General features: G+C 45.6%; 1 long non-coding RNA gene across 9 annotated transcripts; it reads right to left on the bottom strand.

Moving 5' to 3' along the window:
* Positions 1-71: 71 nt before the first annotated feature.
* On the bottom strand, positions 72-24505 carry LOC108350458 (uncharacterized). 9 transcript variants are annotated; one of them, XR_010065365.1, is made up of 6 exons: positions 24202-24499; positions 22708-22799; positions 21856-21953; positions 17098-17137; positions 9454-11075; positions 7384-8604 (listed from the first exon to the last, which is right to left on the bottom strand). It is a non-coding gene; the product is annotated as an uncharacterized LOC108350458 (long non-coding RNA). The 9 variants fall into 9 exon arrangements; XR_010065366.1 differs by lacking the exon at positions 9454-11075 and having other exon boundaries at positions 24202-24498; XR_005502426.2 differs by lacking the exons at positions 7384-8604; positions 9454-11075; positions 17098-17137 and adding an exon at positions 72-788 and having other exon boundaries at positions 24202-24497.
* Positions 24506-24962: the final 457 nt, after the last annotated feature.

Raw genomic sequence — 24962 nt, 5'->3', positions numbered from 1 at the left:
GCACTCAAGTCGTTAGTTCATCTTTCCCACCTCCCATCTTCACTAAAAGCAGTGAGACTCCACTCATCACGTACTTCATTTAGTACTTTATTTAGAAATTGCGACTAACTACCCAGTTTCATCACTCTTGGGTTTTTCCTTCCGCAAAACATTAGCATACTCATCAGACAAGATCAACACTATAAAAAGGTCATCTCCAGTTCTAAGAGCAGGTTCCTCGTTGCCATCTAAGTCCTCACCAGAATAGCCTTTGCGTTCTGTACATACCTCAGAACTCTTCTGGCCTTTACCCACTATCGGATTGCAAAGGTGCTTTGTCACATTTAATGTTTGCTCTTCCAGCATTCCATTTTCTGGCACCAGGATCTTGGTTGGCTCAGGATGCCATAACAACCATAGATTGGGTGGTTCAAACACAGTTCTGAGGGATAAAAGTCCAAAATCAAGGTCCAGCAAGGTTCAGTTCCTGATGAGAATGTCCCTCCTTATTTGAAGATGGTCTTTATATGGCCTCCCCCTGTACATAGGGGACTCTGAGAGGTCTCCTTTGCTTTTTTATAAGGCCAGCAGTCCTGTTGATGGTTACATTAAGACCTTACTCCTATGATCTCTAGCAAACCCATTCCTTCACTGGCGTTAGAGCCTACTTCCTTGGGACTCCAGCCTATAATGAAGACCAGCAGAGACATCCCACCTCATGGACAGAACATGGGTAGAACTGGATCCTTAGACCTTCTGTTGGAGGACAGCTCTTGTTAGGCTAGCTGGACCACAGCCTGTAAGTCACTCTAGAAAACCATATGAGAGAAAGGAAGTGAAAGAAGGGAGGAGGGAGGGAGAGAGGGAGGGAGGGAGGGAGGGAAGGAGAGAGGGAGGGAGAGAATAGTTGATTCATCCTATAAGTTCTGTCCCTCTAGAGAGCCCTGACTAATGCAAGGTAGAATGTCAACATAATAAACTGAGGGTGGGTGGGGAGAAACAGATGGATACAATTCAGTCTCTTGTCATTTGATCTGTTGATAATATTGAATATTTTCTTTTGTTCAGTTCTCAGGTTTGTAGCCAGATTTTTCCTCTCTCTTTTGAACTTATTTCAGTTACTGTATTTTTTTGCTCCATTTTTCCTGATACTGTGTGTGCCCCTCATCCCTTGGTAGACAATTATAACGTCTATGCCATGTCAGTGTGTTGGACATAATCATTCAAGTTAAGATTCTCTTGGTCTTGGAGTGATATACAGAAGTCTGGATATTTTGTGTATCACAAAACTTGATACTCTATTTAAATCTTCTGCATTGGCAGGCCTCCTCTGGTGGAGAAAGAACTCTGGGATCCATGTTGCTTTGAGTTGTCATTAGAAGTCTGGTTTTACCTGTTCCTCTACTGACACTACAGTAGGAGAGGGGTTTTCAGTACTGCTAGGGAGGGGAAGGATTTGTAGCTCCCCATTCGTGCTGCCCTGGCTAGGAAATCCATGAATGCCATGACTATCAGTATTAGGGTTGGGTGAGATGAGTGGGGCAAATTCTAACTGTAGGCCCCACGGATGCCAATAAGGCTGGGAAGGGATACCTTGTCTCTGGGTAGATTTGGGAGCCTTATCCCTTCATGTGTCCTCCACTGGCCTTGGTGGCCCCTCGAACTCTGATACGACCACAGCGAAGGGTGGAGAGTGGAAATGCAAACTCCCCAAATAGCCTGTGCATGTTTTCCTGTCCTAAAACTGGACGATATTATCTAAAAAGTTTTCTGTCTGTCTGGGCTGCTCCTTTCCTGACCTGTTATTTTTTTTAGAAAGAATAAGATTTTTCTTGGACCTTTAAAAATCTACCCCCATCCCAGGATGGAGAGATAGCTCAGTGGTTAAGAGCACTGGCTGCTCTTGCAGAGGTCCTGAGTTCAGTTCCCAGAAATCACATGGAGGCTCACAACCATCTGTAATGAGATCTGATGCCCTGCTCTGGTGTGTCTGAAGACAGCTACAGTGTACTCACATATAAAAAAAAATAAATAAATCTTTAAACAAACAAACAAAACCTACCCCTCTTCCTTCTGTCCTCTTCCTCTCTTCCACAACTCTGAGTCTCTGGGTTGTCACCTCCAAAAAGCAGTTTGTGATATAAGGCAAAAGAAGTGCCAAGGAATTCTGCTGTGGGATCCCTCAGGTTTCTAGATCCTTGTCCATTTCATCTCTCGCTACCTGTGAGAACCTTCTTGTGTTCTCTTACCCAGATTTTCATCTGTGCTTGAACTGTTAGGGACAGCGACTCCATCTTTCCCTTGCCGTTCTTGCATTGGGCACTGACACAGCACGTGGGGTTCTGTGGAGCACAGCCCGAAGGTCTGTGGCATACAGATGGCAGTACAGAATAGCCAGCTAGAACTGGAATGGCCACTGGTTCTGCAGATAGGCTCCTGTGTGGGAAGAACTACACACTGCTTCTCCTAGCTTTGAGGGAGCTTTACTTTTTCAGTTGAAATAGCAGTGTTCAGTTTGTCTACTGCAAACTTGAGAGGGAGAGATAGCTACAACTGTGAGCGTAAACTGCCACGTCAATATTTTATCTCTCTCTTTACTCCAAGATCGCATAAGAGCCATCGGCAAATCGAATTTACATTTGTCACTTGGATTTATTTTTCCCAATTATGTATTACCTATATATAGCTATCAGTTCATTTAATATATGGTTTTATAGAGGACCAACAAAATTCAGATGATAGTTGACATTTGAGACAAGTCACTTCGTGTTTGAAGTGTTTCTTTGTATATGTATTTGGAAAATGCCATACCTGCATGAGAGCGGCTAGAACTAGGTAGAGGGTGGATGCAAAAGTGACTGGTAAACTATTAGGTGTTATGTAATTATTAAATATAATTAGTATAATCGTTTATATGACCTGTCCATTCCACATTCCTTGTGATGGTGGTGTAGCTCAATAAAAATGACTGAATATAATAGAGTCTTTGTATCTTCATTTACAACTACGTTTCCTTAAGCAGTAGTATGTGTGTGTGTGTGTGTGTGTGTGTGTGTGTGTGTGCATACTTTCATTTTTAAAGCATTTAGCTTTTCAATTCATATGATTACATGTGTGTCCGTGTGAGGATATGCACACATGCCTGTGCATGCCCACAGAGGTCGGATACACAGATCTCCTGGCGCTTGAGTTACAGGCAGTTGTGAGTTACACACATAGGCGCCACCTGAACTCAGGTCCTCTGTGCACATTCTCAGTGCTGAGCCGTCCCCAGCCCCAAGCTGCTCATACTAATGGGACAAAGTATATGATATTTCAATATTAAAGGATCCAAGCATTCCTGATTGACCCAATGTCACGATTTCCCCATCTGGAAAAGATGGGTTTGAGTGTCTGGGTTCCCTGCTAAATTGGGATTGGTGTGTTGATAGATTTGTTAATTAGCTTTAGTCATATTTCTGTTGCTTTAATTTTTTAAAGTTTTTCTTAAACCTTTTCTTTTGTCATTTGAGCTCAATTTTTTTCTCCTTTTAGTCTCTGTTTGGCTTGTAATTGTATAATTTTTTTTTGAGATTGCTTCTTTATAGTCGCTCCCTTGGCTCTGTCTAACAGAGGTTCGTCAACTTTACTAGGCCTTTGAAACTAATTTTGTGGGTATTTGGAAAGTCAACTTTGCCAATATCGACTTTACATAGAGTAAAATTCATCCATCTCGTGTTCAGTATGCTTGAAAAGTTAATGGCGGATGCTTACCCAAACCATGGCAGTGCCAGAGAGTGGGCTTGCTACATCACCTGGTATCCATTTTTAATTTCTGAGCAATTTCTATGGTGTTCTCTTATTCCTTTACATTTGACTGTATCTGTATGTCTTACCATCACACCCTTAGTAAACCTAAGAAATCGGATGTCAGGGTAATACTCTTTGCCATAAAGCATTAGCTTATCCATGGTTTTCCCAAAATACCATTTGCAGTCCCCCTATCCTGTTTCCAGCCAGTAATGGCATACACTGTGTTCATTTGCCTGGCCTCTTGTAATCTCTTTCAGCCTACAGTGGTATTTCTACCTGCTGTGATTAGAGTCTCAAGTGTACCTCCAGAAAGCTCACACACTGAAGACTGGGTCCTTAATGCAATTTTCAGAGGGACATTGGGGAAGTGATTGGCTCATGAGGATGCTGACAGGTTAATTCATTGGTGGATTCACAGTTAAGTGGATTGAAGGGAGGGGGAGAGCCTGGGAGGCAGTGCCTGACTGGAATGGGTCACTCAAGACACGACTTGACAGGTAACTGTGCTGGCTAGTTTGTGTGTCAAAAAAGGGGTGCACACCTGTAACCCCAGCATTCCTACAGGGCAGTGGAGATGGGAGTATGCACCAGAAGTTCGTGAGCCAGCTGACCTGGACTAAGCCATGTAACAGCAGATATAAGAGAACCCCGCTTCAACAAGGGGAAAGAGAGCTCGGCCTCCCAAAAGTTGTCCTCTGATGTCCACATGCATACCATGGCAGGTGCACACCAATACTCACACATAGACACACTTAAGATCTTTTTACATTCACATTAAATGTTTTTTGAGATTTATTTTTACTTCAGGTAAGTGGATATTTGACCTGCATATATGTCTGTGCACCAAGTTTGTACAGTGCTCATGGAGGCCAGAAGAGGGGTCAGATAGTCTGGAACTTTAGTCGCAGGCAGACATTGGCTGTTGCAGCCATTAGCTGCCACGTAGGCGCTGAGAATCATGCCCCGGTCCTCTAAGGGGACAGTCAGTGCTCTTAATTGTCGAGCCATCTCTTCAGCCCTGCATTTACATTTTTAAATATTTTAAAATCTAATTGTATCACTCCCCCTCTTCCCCTCCTCCAACTCTTCCTGTGTCCCTTCCCTCCACTCCCCTCCATGTATCCCTTCTTTCCCTCAAGGGGGCTAGGTCCTCTAACTCCAGATCCTGGAGATGTGATGCCCTTTTCAGGCCTCTGGACTGAATTCATGCGCAAAACCATACTCAGATACACATATACACATACTCAAAATAAAAAATAGAAACGTTTTAAAAAAGGGACACCTGGAAGCTGGCAGGGACCGGTGGGCACAGAGCCTGGGGTCTCTGAAAGGTAAATATGCACTCTGCCAGAGAGCTACGTCCACAGTGCCTCTGAGAGTTTTGTCTGTTTTAGAAATTCCATTTTTATTCATCTTTGGAAGCCTAGTAGACATTCTTGTAATGTTGTTCTCAGACACAGCTGTATTTATGTATCAGGGTGTGTTCCGTGATATCCCCAGTGAAGTGTGAAACCTCGAGTAGTTCTGTATCGTGTGCACTTTATACTCATAGTCTCTCTGGTATACACAAATCATTGGTCTTGTGCTTTACAGTCATTATTGGTAAAAACAAGGGTTCCCTAAATGCAAGCACTGTGATGCTTTGGCAGTCGTCATAGTAACGGTGATGGTTAAGTGACTGAGAAAAAGTAGTGTATACAGCATTGATACATTGTACCAAGAGGTGATTCGTATTCCCCCTGGGGAGGATGGAGCAGAGGCCATGACAGTTCACCACACCACTCAGATAAGCGAACTGGAAACATATGACTTGACTATTTCTGGCAGTTTTCATTTTGTATTCTCGGATGGTACTTGAAATTTCAGAAAGTGAGACCACAGATAGAAGAAGGCCCACTATGTCTGTATTGCTATATTATCTCCCATCATGCAATTACAAAACAAAAACCCAAAACCATGGAGGGCCAGGGAAATGGCTTAATGGATAAAGGAATCTGCCACCCCGTTGAATAACACAATTCAATACCACATTGACGTGTGGGGGTGTGCCCAAGAGGGGTGGAAACACATTCACAAAAAAGATTTCTCTAAGTGTGTTACTGGCCTGAATGTTCACTGTCAGTGTAGTAGAAAACGAATCACAGCATGTTCCTGCAATGGGCCACTAGCCAGCAGTAGAGAAGGGCTGCTGACACACAGTGAACCTCACACCCTGCCCAGTGGAAGAAACCAGAACCCACAGCACAATGCTACCCGGCTCCATCCTTTCAGGGGCCCCTCGAAAGGAGGCCAAAGTGATGGCAAATACAGAAAAGAGAAAGGTTTTGCTTGTTAGGGAAGGAATATCTGTGACAAGCATAGCAAGCTTTCTAAGGCATTTCAAAGAGAAATTAAGAAGCCGCGGGTAGGGGTTGGGGATTTAGCTCAGTGATAGAGCGCAAGGCCCTGGGTTCGGTCCCCAGCTCCGAAAAAAAGAAAAAAAAGAAGAAGCTGCGGGTATAGCAGTGTGTGCTTGTTATTTTCACACTCAGGATGCAGAAGCAGGGTTACAAGTTTGAGGCAAGCCTGTGCTAACATAGGACTCTGTTTCAAAACAAGAATATGTCAATAACAGTAGCCTGGTAGAGACCCCAGATTGGCTTAGTCTGGGGTAACTGGGGGTGCCTGCACACTGATTGGCTCCTAGGATGTTCCCGAGGGGCTCTCTCTGCATTTGGTCCTATACCTAAGGATGTCCATGTAGTTCTCATAATTGTCACCAGGTGGCAGTGTCGACCAGTCTGTCGGACTCCTGAGGCTGCTCCGTGGAGATCCTTGCCTCTGCAGCTCCGCGGCTCCACGGGGCCGGGTTTTTTTCATTGTTACCATCCGTCACTTTTAAGTAGATCGAATTATTCACCGATTGCCTATCTAATCCACCAGTCTCCGCGGGAAACGACTTGTCTGCTCATCTAGAACACATCTGCAGCTCTGGAACCCTAGGGCCTTGTAGTAGCAGAGTTCACAGATACTTGACAGATGGCACATGCGCAGTACAGAGCCCTGTGCAAGGGTTTGGAAAATCGGAGTGGGGGGGGGGATCCCCCCTGCACAGGTCTGTAACCTCAAGCTGCTCGGGAAGCAAAGGCAGAATGATCTCAAGTTCAAGGTCAGCCTGGGTAATATAGTGAGCCCCTGACTCATTTTTAAAAAAAAGTTAGAGATGGTCTGGCCATGAGTCTCAGTGATGGCGTACTTTCCTAGAGTAGCCATGTCTTCAAGTCGGACTCCAAAGCAGTGATGGCCACCCACACAAGACTGGCCCAGCAGCCTTCCATTGTGAACGGGGGACAGAAGCATGAAGTCCTATACCTCGCAGAGGGGCTGCAAGTACATAATGGTTGCTAGGAGATGGCAAGGCATATCCTTAGTGGTATAGTCACTGATAACGTTGCTCTTCCTCAAGTAAATGGCCCCCACCAGCTATTCATGGATGAAACACTAATTAAATGCAATGGGGCACACTCAAGGACAGTGGAGCAAGAAGGGGTGCTGTTTGGGAGAAGGGAGAAAGGCTAGGGGGAGGGACGGGGAGGAGGGGGATGAGGGAGGAATATGACCCATCAAAGTACAGTGTGTGTGTGTGTGTGTGTGTGTGTGTGTGTGTGTGTGTGTGTGAGCGAGAGAGAGAGAGAGAGAGAGAGAGAGAGAGAGAGAGAGAGAGAGAGATGCAATTGTTAAAGCCCAAACCAGAAAACACCAGTGGATGCATGATTTAAGAAACTGAAACATAGACATGAGACATGAAACCAAGGGTGTGTGTGTGAGAGAGGGAGACAGCCAGTCAGCCACGGACACACACACACACACACACACACACACACAGAGAGAGAGAGAGAGAGAGAGAGAGAGAGAGAGAGAGAGAGAGAGAGAAAGAAAGACAGAGACGGAGAGAGATTGTGACACTCAGTTGCGGTGGCTCACACCAGTAGGATATCCTGAAGAGGAGGAGGCAGGAGGATCACAAGTATGAGGCCCACTTGGACTGTATGATAGGACTGGTGAGTTGCCTCAGCAGTAAAGTCATCTCCCACCCAGTCTAACCATGTGAATTCTATCCCAGGAACCCACACGGCAGAAAGAGAATTGACTCCTCTAACTCTTCTTTACTTGCATGTGTGCAATATGGCATGCCCCCACCAAATATATAAACAATACAATAATTTTTAAAAGAACTTGTGAAAGAGTAAATAAAATTTAAAACAAAGCTGCAGTCTCCCTGCTGAAAGGCACACTTCCACAGTTCCCCTACTAGCTGCATCGAGACCTCTGGACTCCATAAGTAATTGCTGGCCTTTGTGGACCACATGCCATGTCCCCTGAACACATCTGATAGCTTTAAGATGTAGGGACTAATGCTATCTCAATTTTGAGGCCAAGAAACAGGTAGCCAGGGACTCTCTGTATCCAGTGCCAGGACAGCTTGGTCATGACTGACAGGGGCACAGCCAGGGCAGGGAGCTCTAAGGTGCTTCTGTCGAACCAGCTGGGAAAACAAAAGATACATAGCTGCCCAGCCCAGTGTTCTGTGTTCCGTTCCTAAAAATTCTTGAGAAGGTCCCAGTTCCGCAGTCCTCGGTCTTAGTGCGCCCAGGCCAGCCAAAGCAACAAAAGACCCTTTCAAACTCATCAACGTGACTGCCTAAGCATGGGCTGAAGAAGACACCAATAGACAGGCCAGTGCAGCTGGGAAGACCAAGAGTTACAGGCAACGAAGGGACGCTGAGAGCAGGAGAAAGCATTTTCCCCAGGGAAGAGCATGACGACTGGTTATCCAGTACCAAATGGTCAGCCCTGAAAACATGCAAAACAAATAACGTTATACAGACTGAGCAGGTTATATTTAGGAACATATGAGTATATATACATGGGCATGCAGTAACAATTAATGAAAAAGAGAGGCCATGAATTTGAAAGATGGCAAGGAGGTTTTAGAAGGAGGAAAGGGAAGAGAGAGATAATGTTATTGTGATCTCGAAATGAAAAAGCAAGCAAACAAGCCCTGAAAATAGAACTCGTTTCTCCCGTGTGCATTCTTAGCACAGCTTTGCACCCTGATCCTGTGAACAGTCCCTGCTGTGAGCATCTCATCTTTGTACTTAGGGGACCGGAGCTGCGGAAGCAACCCCTGTTCTCCTGTGCTTTCAGCCTGTGTTAGCGGCATCTCGGTTAAAGGAAGGTGTGCGTGTAGAATGGCCTGCTGAGTCTTGGCAAAATGAACCTGGAGTTATTTTTAGTTCTTTAATCCTCCCTTGCCTTATTATGTGGGAAGTCCTGTTCCCTGACAGACTAATTGCCTTTAAAAGACGCCCTTTTCCAAGGAGTGACTCCGGTCGCGCTCTTGGCTTTGCCCCTGCCACCCTCACTTTGTCCAGGGGTTCTTAAAAAGACCCCAAACCATAGCACTTTGGTTTAGCTTTGGAAACACACACACACATACTCCCTCTGTCTCTGTCTCTGTCTCTGTCTCTGTCTCTCTGTCTGTCTGTCTGTCTGTCTGTCTCTCTCTCTCACACACACACACACACACACACACACACACACACTGTCTTTGTCTCTGCCCCCCCCCATACCTTAACTGCTCCGGTTTCCATCACCCTCCCCTCCATCCCCCATGCACAGCAGGCTGTTTCTAGCACACACCTATAAGCTGCCTTTCTGAGCCTGGCAGGACCCAGCCTTTATCCACCAGTTTCCTGCAGTATCCAGTCTTCAAACTTCTTTCCATAGACACACCTAGGGGACTAGAGGTTGGGAGGCAGATCCAGCCCAAGTGGAAAGATGACCCTGCTTTCTCCCCTCCTTGTCAGAGAGGAAGGAGTTCTTGGGATCTTGGGAGGGACTCTAAGAAAGAGCCTGAGGGAACCTTTCTTGGGACCTCACATGAGGCAGTTGGCAGCAGCTCTTTTGGCTTTGTATGAAAGTGAAGCCTGAGGTGCTGTGTCTGGAAATGTTTTACAGTTTGGATCTTGAATGACCACCAAAGGCCCATGTGTTTAAGGCTTGATCCCTAGCCCACGGTACTGTTAGCTGTGGAGCCTTCCACATATGAGGCTGAGGAGAAGGAAGTTAAGCCATTAGGGTCATGTGCTCAAAGGGAATTTTGTGATTCTGGCCCCTCTTCACTCTTTCTTTGCTTCCTGGCTACCAGGAGGTGAGCAGCTCCCTCTGCCTTTCATGTGCACCGTGATGTGTACTATCTCACCGCAGGCTAAAAGTAACAAGGCCAAGGGACCCTAGACTGAGGTCTCCAAAACTGTGAGCCAAGGCATCCCTTTTATCTTTGTAAGCTGGTCTATCTCTGTTACAGGAACAAAGCTAACCATTGTACATGCCGTCCTGCCAGCCTGCTCTGATTGCTTCCAAAGACTAACACTGCGCAGAGACACACCCTCTCAGTGGTGTAGCCACAGATCAGCTGCCATGCTCCTGTGATTAGCCTTTCCCCTGTAAACAACTCCAGAGACAGTCATAGGTTAACAAACAACGAAACAAGGCACGGAAGTAGAGGGGAAGCTAGTTGGGAAGAGGAAACGATGTGTGTGTGTGTGTGTGTGTGTGTGTGTGTGTGTGTGTGTGTGTGTGTCTGTCTGTCTGTCTGTCTGTCTGTCTGTCTGTAGGGGAGAATATAATTGGCCGTGAGTATGATAAATAAAACATGTACGACTTCCTGTGTTTACCGGGAGTCCCACACCCACGGATCCCGGCCCGCAGCAGCTCTCTGCTCCCAGACCCCGTGGGAGAGAGACCTCACCGCCTGGTCAGGTGGGCACTCCTGAGGCTGCAGAGCAGAAGAGACCACCAACACTGCCCACCCCTGCCCACATCCCAGGCCCAAGAGGAAACTGTATGCGGCCTCTGGGTTCCCGTGAGGGAGGGCCCAGGAGCGGCAAGACCCCTGCGCCTGAGACACCCCCGGAACCTGAAGGAACAGACCAGATAAACAGTTCTCTGCACCCAAATCCCGTGGGAGGGAGAGCTAAACCTTCAGAGAGGCAGACACGCCTGGGAAACCAGAAGACACTGCACTCTGCACACATCTCGGACGCCAGAGGAAAACACCAAACGCCATCTGTAATCCTGGTGCACTGAAGCTCCCGGAAACGGCGGCGCAGATCTTCCTGGTTGCTGCCGCCGCAGAGAGCTCTTGGGCAGCACCCCGCGAGTGAACTTGAGCCTCGGGACCACAGGTAAGACCAACTTTTCTGCTGCAAGAAACCTGCCTGGTGAACTCAAGACACAGGCCCACAGGAACAGCTGAAGACCTGTAGAGAGGAAAAACTACATGCCTGAAAGCAGAACACTCTGTCCCCATAAGTGGCTGAAAGAAAACAGGAAAACAGGTCTACAGCACTCCTGACACACAGGCTTATAGGAGAGTCTAGCCACTGTCAGAAATAGCAGAACAAAGTAACACTAGAGATAATCTGATGGCGAGAGGCAAGCGCAGGAACCCAAGCAACAGAAACCAAGACTACATAGCACCATCGGAGCCCAATTCTCCCTAAACAAACATGGAATATCCAAACACACCAGAAAAGCAAGATCTAGTTTCAAAATCATATTTGATGATGCTGCTGGAGGACTTCAAGAAAGACGTGAAGAACTCCCTTAGAGAAACACAGGAAAACATTAATAAACAAGTAGAAGCCTACAGAGAGGAATCGCAAAAATCCCTGAAAGAATTCCAGGAAAACATAAATAAACAAGTAGAAGCCCATAGAGAGGAGACACAAAAATCCCTGAAAGAATTCCAGGAAAACACAATCAAACAGTTGAAGGAATTAAAAATGGAAATAGAAGCAATCAAGAAAGAACACATGGAAACAACCCTGGATATAGAAAACCAAAAGAAGAGACAAGGAGCTGTAGATACTAGCTTCACCAACAGAATACAAGAGATGGAAGAGAGAATCTCAGGAGCAGAAGATTCCATAGAAATCATTGACTCAACTGTCAAAGATAATGTAAAACGGAAAAAGCTACTGGTCCAAAACATACAGGAAATCCAGGACTCAATGAGAAGATCAAACCTAAGGATAATAGGTATAGAAGAGAGTGAAGACTCCCAGCTCAAAGGACCAGTAAATATCTTCAACAAAATCATAGAAGAAAACTTCCCTAACCTAAAAAAAGAGATACCCATAGGCATACAAGAAGCCTACAGAACTCCAAATAGATTGGACCAGAAAAGAAACACCTCCCGTCACATAATAGTCAAAACACCAAACGCACAAAATAAAGAAAGAATATTAAAAGCAGTAAGAGAAAAAGGTCAAGTAACATATAAAGGCAGACCTATCAGAATCACACCAGACTTTTCGCCAGAAACTATGAAGGCCAGAAGATCCTGGACTGATGTCATACAGACCCTAAGAGAACACAGATGCCAGCCCAGGTTACTGTATCCTGCAAAACTCTCAATTAACATAGATGGAGAAACCAAGATATTCCATGACAGAACCAAATTTACACAATATCTTTCTACAAATCCAGCACTACAAAGGATAATAAATGGTAAAGCCCAACATAAGGAGGCAAGCTATACCCTAGAAGAAGCAAGAAACTAATCGTCTTGGCAACAAAACAAAGAGAAGAAAAGCACACAAACATAACCTCACATCCAAATATGAATATAACAGGAAGCAATAATCACTATTCCTTAATATCTCTCAACATCAATGGCCTCAACTCGCCAATAAAAAGACATAGATTAACAAACTGGATACGCAACGAGGACCCTGCATTCTGCTGCCTACAGGAAACACACCTCAGAGACAAAGACAGACACTACCTCAGAGTGAAAGGCTGGAAAACAACTTTCCAAGCAAATGGTCGGAAGAAGCAAGCTGGAGTAGCCATTCTAATATCAAATAAAATCAATTTTCAACTAAAAGTCATCAAAAAAGATAAGGAAGGACACTTCATATTCATCAAAGGAAAAATCCACCAAGATGAACTCTCAATCCTAAATATCTATGCCCCAAATACAAGGGCACCTACATACGTAAAAGAAACCTTACTAAAGCTCAAAACACACATTGCACCTCACACAATAATAGTAGGAGATTTCAACACCCCACTCTCATCAATGGACAGATCATGGAAACAGAATTTAACAGAGACATAGACAGACTAAGAGAAGTCATGAGCCAAATGGACTTAACAGATATTTATAGAACATTCTATCCTAAAGCAAAAGGATATACCTTCTTCTCAGCTCCTCATGGTACTTTCTCCAAAATTGACCATATAATTGGTCAAAAAACAGGCCTCAACAGGTACAGAAAGATAGAAATAATCCCATGCGTGCTATCAGACCACCACGGCCTAAAACTGGTCTTCAATAACAATAAGGGAAGAATGCCCACATATACATGGAAATTGAACAGTGCTCTACTCAATGATAACCTGGTCAAGGAAGAAATAAAGAAAGAAATTAAAAACTTTTTAGAATTTAATGAAAATGAAGGTACAACATACCCAAACTTATGGGACACAATGAAAGCTGTGCTAAGAGGAAAACTCATAGCGCTGAGTGCCTGCAGAAAGAAACAGGAGAGAGCATATGTCAGCAGCTTGACAGCACACCTAAAAGCTCTAGAACAAAAAGAAGCAAATACACCCAGGAGGAGTAGAAGGCAGGAAATAATCAAACTCAGAGCTGAAATCAACCAAGTAGAAACAAAAAGGACTATACAAAGAATCAACAGAACCAAAAGCTGGTTCTTTAAGAAAATCAACAAGATAGATAAACCCTTAGCCAGACTAACCAGAGGACACAGAGGGTGTGCCCAAATTAACAAAATCAAAAATGAAAAGGGAGACATAACTACAGATTCAGAGGAAATTCAAAAAATGATCAGATCCTACCACAAAAGCCTATATTTAACAAAACTTGAAAATCTGGAGGAAATGGACAATTTCCTAGACAGATACCAGGTACCAAAGTTAAATCAGGAACAGATAAACCATTTAAACAACTCCATAACTTGTAAAGAAATAAAAGCAGTCATTAAAAGTCTCCCAACCAAAAAGAGCCCAGGTCCAGACGGGCTCAGTGCAGAATTCTATCAGACCTTCATAGAAGAGCTCATACTGATACTATCCAAACTATTCCACAAAATTGAAACAGACAGAGAGCTACCGAATTCCTTCTATGAAGCCACAATTACTCTTATACCTAAACCACGCAAAGACCCAACAAAGAAAGAGAACTTCACACCAATTTCCCTTATGAATATTGACGCAAAAATACTCAATAAAATTCTTGCAAACCGAATCTAAGAACACATCAAAACAATCATCCATCAAGATCAAGTAGGCTTCATCCCAGGTATGCAGGGATGGTTTAATATACAGAAAACCATCAACGTAATCCACTATATAAACAAACTGTAAGATAAAAACCACATGATCATTTCATTAGATGCTGAGAAAGCATTTGACAAAATTCAACACCCCTTCATGATAAAAGTCGTGGAAAGAACAGGAATTCAAGGACCATACCTAAACATAGTAAAAGCCATATACAGCAAAAGTAGCTAACATTAAACTAAATGGAGAGAAACTTGAAGCAATCCCACTAAAATCAGGGACTAGACAAGGCTGCCCACTCTCTCCCTACTTATTCAATATAGTTCTTGAAGTTCTAGCCAGAGCAATCAGACAACAAAAGGAGGTCAAAATACAGATCAGAAAAGAAGAAGTCAAAATATCACTATTTGCAGATGATATGATAGTATATTTAAGTGATCCCAAAGTTCCACCAGAGAACTACTAAAGCTGATAAACAACTTCAGCAAAGTGGCTGGGTATAAAATTAACTCAAATAAATCAGTAGCCTTCCTCTACACAAAAGAGAAACAAGCCGAGAAAGAAATTAGGGAAACGACACCCTTCATAATAGACCCAAATAATATAAAGTTCCTCGGTGTGACTTTAACCAAGCAAGTAAAAGATTTGTACAATAAGAACTTCAAGACACTGAAGAAAGAAATTGAAGAAGACCTCAGAAGATGGAAAGATCTCCCATGCTCATGGATTGGCAGGATTAATATAGTAAAAATGGCTATTTTACCAAAAGCGATCTACAGATTCAATGCAATCCCCATCAAAATACCAATCCAATTCTTCAAAGAGTTAGACAGAACAATTTGCAAATTCATCTGGAATAACAAAAAACCCAGGATAGCTAAAACTATCCTCAACAATAAAATGACTTCTGGGGGAATCACTATCCCTGAACTCAAGCAGTATTACAGAGCAATAGTGATAAAAAACTGCATGGTATTGGTACAGAGACAGACAGATAGACCAATGGAACAGAATTGAAGACCCAGACATGAACCCACACAGCTATGGGCACTTGATTTTTGACAATGGAGCCAAAACCATCAAATGGAAAAAAGATAGCATTTTCAGCAAATGGTGCTGGTTCAACTGGAGGTCAACATGTAGAAGAATGCAGATCGATCCATGCTTATCACCCTGTACAAAGCTTAAGTCCAAGTGGATCAAGGACCTCCACATCAAACCAGACACACTCAAACTAATAGAAGAAAAACTAGGGAAGCATCTGGAACACATGGGCGCTGGAAAAAATTTCCTGAACAAAACACCAATGGCTTATGCTCTAAGATCAAGAATCGACAAATGGAATCTCATAAAACAGCAAAGCTTCTGTAAGGCAAAGGACACTGTGGTTAGGACAAAACGGCAACCAACAGATTGGGAAAAGATCTTTACCAATCCTACAACAGATAGAGGCCTTATATCCAAAATATACAAAGAACTCAAGAAGTTAGACCGCAGGGAGACAAATAACCCTATTTAAAAATGGGGTTCAGAGCTAAACAAAGAATTCACAGCTGAGGAATGCCGAATGGCTGAGAAACACCTAAAGAAATGTTCAACATCTTTAGTCATAAGGGAAATGCAAATCAAAACAACCCTGAGATTTCACCTCACACCAGTGAGAATGGCTAAGATCAAAAACTCAGGTGACAGCAAATGCTGGTGAGGATGCAGAGAAAGAGGAACACTCCTCCATTGTTGGTGGGATTGCAGACTGGTGCAACCATTCTGGAAATCAGTCTGGAGGTTCCTCAGAAAATTGGACATTGAACTGCCTGAGGATCCAGCTATACCTCTCTTGGGCATATACCCAAAAGATGCCCCAACATATAAAAAAGACATGTGCTCCACTATATTCATCGCAGCCTTATTTATAATAGCCAGAAAGCTATTATAATAATAGCTGGAAAGAACCCAGATGCCCTTCAACAGAGGAATGGATACAGAAAATGTGGTACACCTACACAATGGAATATTACTCAGCTATAAAAAACAATGACTTTATGAAATTCGTAGGCAAATGGTTGGAACTGGATATCATCCTGAGTGAGCTAACCCAATCACAGAAAGACATACATGGTATGCACTCATTGATAAGTGGCTATTAGCCCAAATGCTTGAATTACCCTAGATGCCTAGAACAAATGAAACTCAAGACGGATGATCAAAATGTGAATGCTTCACTCCTTCTTTAAAAGGGGAACAAGAATACCCTTGGCAGGGAAGAGAGAGGCAAAGATTAAAACAGAGACTGAAGGAACACCCATTCAGAGCCTGCCCCACATGTGGCCCATACATATACAGCCACCCAATTAGACAAGATGGATGAAGCAAAGAAGTGCAGACCGACAAGAGCCGGATGTAGATCGCTCCTGAGAGACACAGCCAGAATATAGCAAATACAGAGGCGAATGCCAGCAGCAAACCACTGAACTGAGAATAGGACCCCCATTGAAGGAATCAGAGAAAGAACTGGAAGAGCTTGAAGGGACTCGAGACCCCATATGTACAACAATGCCAAGCAACCAGAGCTTCCAGGGACTAAGCCACTACCTAAAGACTATACATGGACTGACCCTGGACTCTGACCTCATAGGTAGCAATGAATATCCTAGTAAGAGCACCAGTGGAAGGGGAAGCCCTGGGTCCTGCTAAGACTGAACCCTCAGTGAACTAGACTGTTGGGGGGAGGGCGGCAATGGGGGGAGGGTTGGGAGGGGAACACCCATAAGGAAGAGGAGGGGGGAGGGGGATGTTTGCCCGGAAACCGGGAAAGGGAATAACACTCGAAATGTATATAATTAATACTCAAGTTAATAAAAAAAAAAAGAGTCTTCGAGATTGCTGGCCTTTTAGATACTTCAGTAATAAAAACACAAAGTTGACATAAAACATTTTCCTTTCAGACAATATTCTTATACTAACAAATACCTTGGTACCACTATGTTGGTATTATTCTCTTACAGGTGATCTAAAAAAAAAAACAAAAAACCATGTACATGTGTGAAAATTACCACAGTGAAACCCATTTAACCATAATTAATATATGATAATAAAACATTTTGAAAAGATTTTTTTTAAAAAGAGAAACACCTTTAAGTAGAACTATGGACTGGAGCGCAATTACATCATGAGAAGGGAGGTGCACCCAGGCAGATAGGGACTCCAGCACCCTAGGGCCCCACTCCGGATGGTATAGTCAGAGGTTTTGCTGGTGGAGAACTGTGGGTCAAGGGACAGCATATACTTGCACAGGGGAAGAGGCTTCAAAGACTGGGGTGTCCTGGAGACAGGGCCAGCCTCAGTGTAGCTGCCCCTGGTGGTGGACTGGGAGGTTTGCCAGCCTGTGAAAAAACCTAGCGCCTTCTACCAAGAGTCCAGGAGTCTGGGGGATGTCAAGAACTCCAGGCCTTACTCAGCCAGATTTATGTTTCTCTTGGGTCAGGGTCAGTGGTTGATGCCGGCGGATGGAGGGGAGGGAGGCACAGGTTTCTCCCGGGCTGTCCTAGCTCTTGAATCAGGTTAACAGATGAGTGAATGGTAATTAAGCATGCAAATGTAATGTACGTTGTTTCATGACACCAGAACCTTTAAAGGGAAATGAAGAGCCAACACAATTGGTGTGTAGGACTCTGCAGTTAGGAGTACTTATTTACTGCTCCTGCAGAGGACCTGGGTTCAGTTCCCAGCACCTGTATGGTGATAGCAAAGAGAGGGGCTCACAACTGCCTTGTAACTCCAGTTCCAGAGGATCTGATGCCCTCTTCTGGCTTCTGAAGGCTCCTGCATGCATGTGTTACACGATCATACACTATACACTCAGGCATGCACACTTGTTTTTTTGTTTGGGGTTTTTTTGGGGGGGTGGGGTGGGGAGGTCGGCTTTTCAGGATTGGGTTTCTCTGTGTAGTCCTTGCTGACCTGGAACTATTTCTGTGGACCAGGCTGGCCTTGAACTCACAGAGATTCTCTTGCCTCTGCCTCCCAAGTGCTGGGATTAAAGGTATTCACCACCACCATCACCCAGCCACAGATATTTTTTACAAGAACATGTTTTGTATGATATAACATTGAACAAGGTGAGGCAGTTGTGGGAAAGAGACTGTTAGTGGGGGATGGGAGTGTGGCTAAAGGAGGATGTGTGTAATTCAACAAAGTCATCTGTAGAGAATTCTCTGGGCCATGACTCCTCCTTGAAGTGTGTTCTTTCTTCCTAGCATGAAGAAAGCACCTTCCTCTCAGGCAGCATCTTGAGGAACAGAGAGATAAGTGTGCCTTACTTGTATCTGCTGTGCTTCAAACTGTCCTTGAGAGGATCCCACCCCCACCCCCACCCCCACCACCACCCCCACCACCACCCCCATTAAAGCGGCATGCTGTGTCAATGGCATGCTCTACCACCCTTCCCAGGGAGTAAGGGTGTTTGGTGTGCATGGGTAATTCTGCTGAGACCCAGGGATCCAATTGACAGAGACATTGCTAGTCTATAATAACATGCAGCTTTAGGGACCCCACAGGACTAAGGAGCTGTGGCCCCTTATTGTTGTCTGGATGAGATTTGTATCCCAAAACTCCATTACTGAAAGATTGGTTTCTGGTGTGGCCTTCCTCTCAGGCAGCATATTGAGATTTTTCAAGGGGAGGTTCTTAGCAACTGCTTCCCACTGGGGTTTCCCATCGCATCCACTCTATGGTCACTCTCACAAGCATCTTTCCCATGACTCTATCCGCCATGATGTTACACAGCCAACGTGTCCTTGGCAGAGTCAGTGATGGGCTGATTAGACTGTTAGCCTCCAAAACTGCGAACGAAACGACTCTTGTTAAGAACTCAGCCTCAGGTATTTCATCACAGTAGCAGGATAATAAGGACTTCACTCCTGCTTTGCTATGCTTTAGTCTGAGAGTGTGCTCTTTATTTCTACCAATAGCTTGCTCTCCAGCACTAGTCCCATAGTCTCAACCCAGCGGTAAGAGAAGCTGTAACTACTTATCTTGACCCAAGTGGTCACCAGATGCTTGGAAGATAACTATTTTTTATTAATTTAAAAAATGTTTTATTATTGCTATTATTATTGATGTGCGTTTATGATATGTGCGAATGTGGCTGTGCACGTGGCTCAAAGGACAACTTTTGGGAGATAGTTCTCTCCTTCCATCCCTCTAACGTCTGACATGTTGATTCCTCCATGCTGGGGGCGTGTCTCCATCTCCACTGTTGCCATAGGAGTGCTGGGATTATAGATGTGTCCCCACATCTGGACTTACATGTATACCCCATGTTTCTAATTCAGGTTGCTCAGGGTCAGGTGGCCAGTGCTTTTACTCACTGAGCCACCTTCCCAGCCCAGAGATTTTTTTAAAAAGTTAATTAAATTTTTTATGGTGCTGGGCATAGAACCCAAGGTCTTCTGTGTGTTGTGGAAATATTCTACTAGTGGGTCTCTTTCGGTGATTTTTTGAGACAATATCTTAGTTAAGGTTACGAAACAACACCGAAAAGCGACTTGGAAAGGGTTTGTCTGGCTTACATATCCAGAGTCACAGTTCAGTGAGGAAGCCAAGGCGGGGACTCAAACCAGGCAGGAGTCATGGAGGGTGCTGCTTCTTGGCTTTCTCCCCATGCTTGCTTAGCCTGTTTTCTGGTCAACCCAGGGGAAGCACCACCCACCATGGGCTGGGCCCTCCCACATCAATCACCGATCAAGAAAATGCTCCCCAGGCTCACCCACAGCCCAGTCTTGTGGAGCATTTGTCAACTGAGGCTCCCTCCTCTCCAGTGACAATGACATTGATGTTAGCTTGTGTCAAGATGACATAACACTAGCCAGCACAGACAGCTTCACTCGGTATCTCGGGATGAACTCACCCTCCTCCTGCCTCAGCCTCCCTTGGTGCTGGGATCACACACTGTGATCATACCACTGTGCCTGGGGCAGAACTTTAATGTGAGGACACAGTAGGCCTCAAGTGCTTTGAGTAGGACATGTTGTCCTCACATAGGAGCAGACTGTTTTTCATAACGATGCAGACAAGCAAGCACCTGAACACTTGAACCCCAGAACAGGCAGTGGTTGGCCTGGACCCGCTGGACAGGGCACAGCCTGGTGAGGTACCAGGGTGTAGCAGATGCTGCTTCTTAGCCTTGAGGATTTCCTTTGCTAGGAAGAATCCTAAAGGGAACCCCAGCAAGGCCCCTGTGAACAGAGTACCACAGGGAGTGTAACACCCACCCATCCACTCAGAACCATATTAGAGACTGACTTGGTTGAACCTGAATCCTTCAGCTGACTCTGAAAGCTCAAAAATTCTGCCTCCAGAATCCCTGTCTAGATCTTCTCTGCCCTGGCTTCCCGGCAGGCCCTGGGGCCAAGGCCTTCTCCCTGCTGCTTGGGCTCTGCATTGCCCTTTGCTTCTTAGCCTCTCCAGGCCGCCTGCTACCTGCTGAGGCTTGCCCATGCTGGGGCTCTGGTATCTGTACTCACCTGCTTATCTAGTTCCTGCTGTGCCAGGCAGCTGCCACCCCATTTTGCCAAATTTCTGTGCATCCCTGAGTGGCCACCCATCGCCTTGCACTGATTTGGAAGTGATTTGTGTGTCTGGCCACTATATCCTAAGCTTACTCCCCGACTTGGCTCAGCTCATGCTCTTCCTCTCCAGATTCTGTCCGCCGCCCCTTCATTTGGGGACATACCTTCCTCACCCAAGTGCATTCCTGGACATCCAGATGCCACCTCTTCTGCCATCTTGCAGCCAGGCCCACCACGCTCCCCCTCTGTGCACCTACCCAGCTTCCACCCCAAAACTTGACCTTGAAGCCAGTCTTTTTGTTTACTCTCCTGTGCCATTGGGACCAGGAGGACCTGGTTGTGAGACCCAAGAACTTGTCCCTGTTTCCCTGAGCTCCTCCTCATCTGGGAGGACCATGCTTCCTTGCCCTACCTCAACACAGACAACGGGGAGAGGGGGGGCTTTCTTCTCAGTCTGTGGAATTAGCTGGAGATCTGTAAAGCCGGAGGCCAATCCCCAGAGGTCAGCAAGATCGAGCTTCTGTTTTACTCTTGGGAAGTTGAGGATCTTGTGGTTAATGGGGGCAAAGGTATGTAGTGAATAAGCCCGCCGTAGGAGGTCAAGGCCAGCTTGGACAGAGTGGGTTTGAGTGCACCACACCCAGCTCCCTGAGTGACAAGCAAAGGACCAGGCACATGGAAGTGTCAACTCTAGCCCCAAGCAAAACTCCCTTGTGTTTACACAAGTTTGGGTTTCTACTACCAGGATGTAAGACAGGAGAAAGACTTAGCAATTGCTACTATTTGACTGCCTTCTCTTCAGAGTCCAGGCATTAAAACCTAGTAGCTAGTAGGAAGGTGTTGAAGATGGGGCTCCAGGCTCAGTTGGCAGTGTTTGCCCTGTGTTTGAGAAGCACTAGGCTTGATCCCCGGCACGTCAAAACTGCTGTCAAAAACTGGACAAGGTGGTACATGCCTAGCATCCCAGTATTCAAGGGCGGAGGCAGGAGCTGCGGAAATCCAGTGTCATCCTCTGATACAAAGTAAGTTGGAAGTCAGCCTGGAATATATGAGATCCTGTCTTAAGGGGATCGGGGAGAGGGACTGGAGAGATGGCTCAGCAGTTAAGAGCACTGGCTGCTCTTCCAGAGAGGTTCTGAGCTCAATTTCCAGCACTCACATGGCAGTTCACAACTGTCTGTAACTCCACTTCCAAAAGATCCATGTCATCTTGTAACTTCCGTGGGCATCAGGCATGTGTGTGGTGCACAGATATGCCTGTAGGCAGAAATAACCATACACTTGAAACGAAAATAAATACCTTAAAATTTAAATTAAAAGTAAAAAGTGAAACCTTTAAGGAAAAATGAAGGATCTCGATCAGGAATGGATGAAGCCCTTATAATAAGGGTCTTTAGGTTAAACAGGGCTTAACCAAATAATAATCAAAAGAGTATTCAAGGGAGCCAGCGGCCCTTGGGCGTCTCCTGTGGGGTCACACAGCGATGATGCTCACATGCTGCCCAGCACACAGACACCCTGGGAGTGACATGTAGATGAGACGTTGGAAATGACATGGATTGGATAGTTTCACCATGCCCCACCCCATGGCAAAAACTCCTCCTCCTCTCCGAGCTATGGCAGGATAGAGCTGTTATATACTGTTTCCAGAGCGCCTGGGACTCTGGGCAGCCTTAAGAGCAAGTTTTAACCAAAGGGATAAAGGTTTGGGAGCAACCTTCAGAAGGTTGTTTAGAGGAATTTCCTTCAATCAGGAGAAAGCTCAGCCCCTCGAAGCCTGGAATGTGACAGCAATGACTGCAGAATGTGTGGACAATTTTCTCCATGAAGCAATCTCGAGTTAGACACAGAAATGTGTCCTTCACACTTCTCTAGCTGAGAGGTCCAAGGTCAGGATGCCACCATAGAAGACCAGATAGGAGTGGAAGAAGGTGCTTCTGTGGCCACCCACAGTGGGCTTCCCTGCGGTTTCACTGCCCCACCCTTTGCAATGCCCTTCCCCACCCCATACCTTGCTTGCTTTCTCTTCTCTTCTATACCTGTAGGCACTGGGCCTGAAACCTGGTGCTCTGATGACTTAGTCGTAGGGTCAAGGGTGCCAGCCTGTTGCATATAGAAAGGGCAGTGTGCGGATGGTCAGGGTAGGAATAGAGTCTTGACGGTCCTTCCACACGGTGGAAAGCTCAGAGGGGAGGGAAGAAGGGTTGCCTTGTTCCCTCAGGTAAGGGCTGCTCCTGGGAAAAGGGCCTGTGGTACCCCAGCTCTCAGTCCTTCTATCCCACCAGAACTCCCCAAACCCTGAATCCTGACCAAGGAGAATCTCATTTGGGGACTCTGAGGGTGATCCTGACATCAGTAGGCAGTTCTGATGGGCAGCTTGGTGAACTCTCCAACCCTTCCATGGCCACCATGCCTTCTCTCTGCTCTCGTCCCATCCTTTCTGTCTGGCTGAGCAGCCATAGTCCCTACCCCCAAAGAATCTGCCCCTCAACTAAGGATGTGGAGGGCTTTCCTGGGAATAACCCAGGAAAGACAGGTGGGCCTGCGGGAAAGAGTACCTTTGCCACTGTCTGTGGTCCCAACAGCATAGAATTTCTTTGTTTTCTTTTCTTTTGTTTTGTTTTTGAAATAGTTTATGTAGCTAAGGCTAGCCCTCAACTCACAATGTAGCTCAGAGTGACCTTGAACTTCTGATTTTCCTGCTCTGTATTGGGATTACTTGTAGGAACCACCACGCCCAGCTGTAACAGCTGACATTTCTTTAGGTAAAGGCATGTAACCCCTAAAGCCTCTCCAGATTTTTATATCACTCTCTCCCAAATGTTTGGGGGCACAGACAGCTGCACAATTCACACACTACATTGTCCCTCTCAGGGGAATGTGCCCACACTTTGTGTTTTGAGATGCTTGTATTTAGGTGAACAGTAATTCTGCATCAGATAAGTACATCTGTCCCAAGAAGACCCTCATTTGTGTGTGTGTGTGTGTGTGTGTGTGTGTGTGTGTGTGTGTGTGTGTGCGCGCGCGCATATGTATGCATCTGGGATATCTGCTATAGTAGATGCTGGATGGTCTGTTGGCAGGGGTGGGAAGTGGGCCTAACAACTTCAAACTCATCTCAGCCTGCAGAGGGCAGTAGCTACAAGAGAAGGGAAGGGCTTCTGGGAGTCATGCCTGTCCTCACCAACTGGGGCTGTGACCCAGGCTTGGTGGCTGCCAGGTATGTGAATGGATGTGAGTGCTGGATGAGAGAAGACAGGTGAGGTCAGATATCAACTACATCCTTCCTGCCCTCACTCTGACACTCAGGTAGCCCCTGTCCAAGCATCCTCTCCAGGCTTAGTGCCTTTGACCCTGCCTATACCCTGCCACATCTACTCACAGTTATCTATGGAGAGCACTCAAACTGCAGGATTGAACTGCACGGGAGGACAGCCCTGGCTCTGTGGCCTGACCGATGACATCTCAGCCGACTAGTATTACAGAGTTGTCTTAGGTGTCTCACCTCATTACTGACTCTGGATCGTGGTCAGCCAATCCATTATAGACTCTGTCTCCACAGGCAGTAGAATCTAGAATCTAGGAATCTGTGGTTTGGGTGTTCTGTTTCTCAGGCCTCTATCACTGCTGTGTGTTTGAACCTATCCTTCCAGTTGGTCAGGATTCTTTGAGACTTTTGTCATGCCATCCGGGTCTGTCCAGTCCCATCCCCCAACCCCCATCCATTTGTGTAATTAGCCGTTTTTAAAATAATTTCTAGGCGTTGAGCAGAGATAGGCTCTAAGGCAGAGCAGATGGTGACACCATCAGGAATTTCCTGAGAGAATTGGGTGATCTCAAAGTTCTCTCTCTCTCTCTCTCTCTCTCTCTCTCTCTCTCTCTCTCTCTCTCCCTCCCTCCCTTCCTCTTTCTTTCTTTCTCTCTTGCTTTTCATCCTAGCTGGCTGCTCCCACCCTAGTCACCCCCCATCTCTATCCAGGTGGGTTTGTCTGCAAGATAAACCCTTTGTACTACCTCCCTCTGAAAGAAGAGCCGCTGCCCCTATAGCCCTTGTCTTTTCCAAGCACATCAAGGAGAGCGAGCATAACCTTTACTAGCTATAATGTCACATCTCCTAGTGTTGAACATGGTCAGAGGACATTTAGTGTTGACAGTGCTCCTGAGAGGGTGAGAGATGATGCTGACATGATATTGTGTGCCAGAACTTTTACTGGGAGACATAGCACACAAGTCTACTCACCCCAGATAGAGAACCCACAACAGACC

Source organism: Rattus norvegicus, chromosome 3 (assembly GCF_036323735.1).
Source record: "Rattus norvegicus strain BN/NHsdMcwi chromosome 3, GRCr8, whole genome shotgun sequence".
NCBI classification, from domain to species: Eukaryota; Metazoa; Chordata; class Mammalia; order Rodentia; family Muridae; genus Rattus; species Rattus norvegicus.
This window is presented reverse-complemented; position numbering and strand designations above follow the sequence as displayed.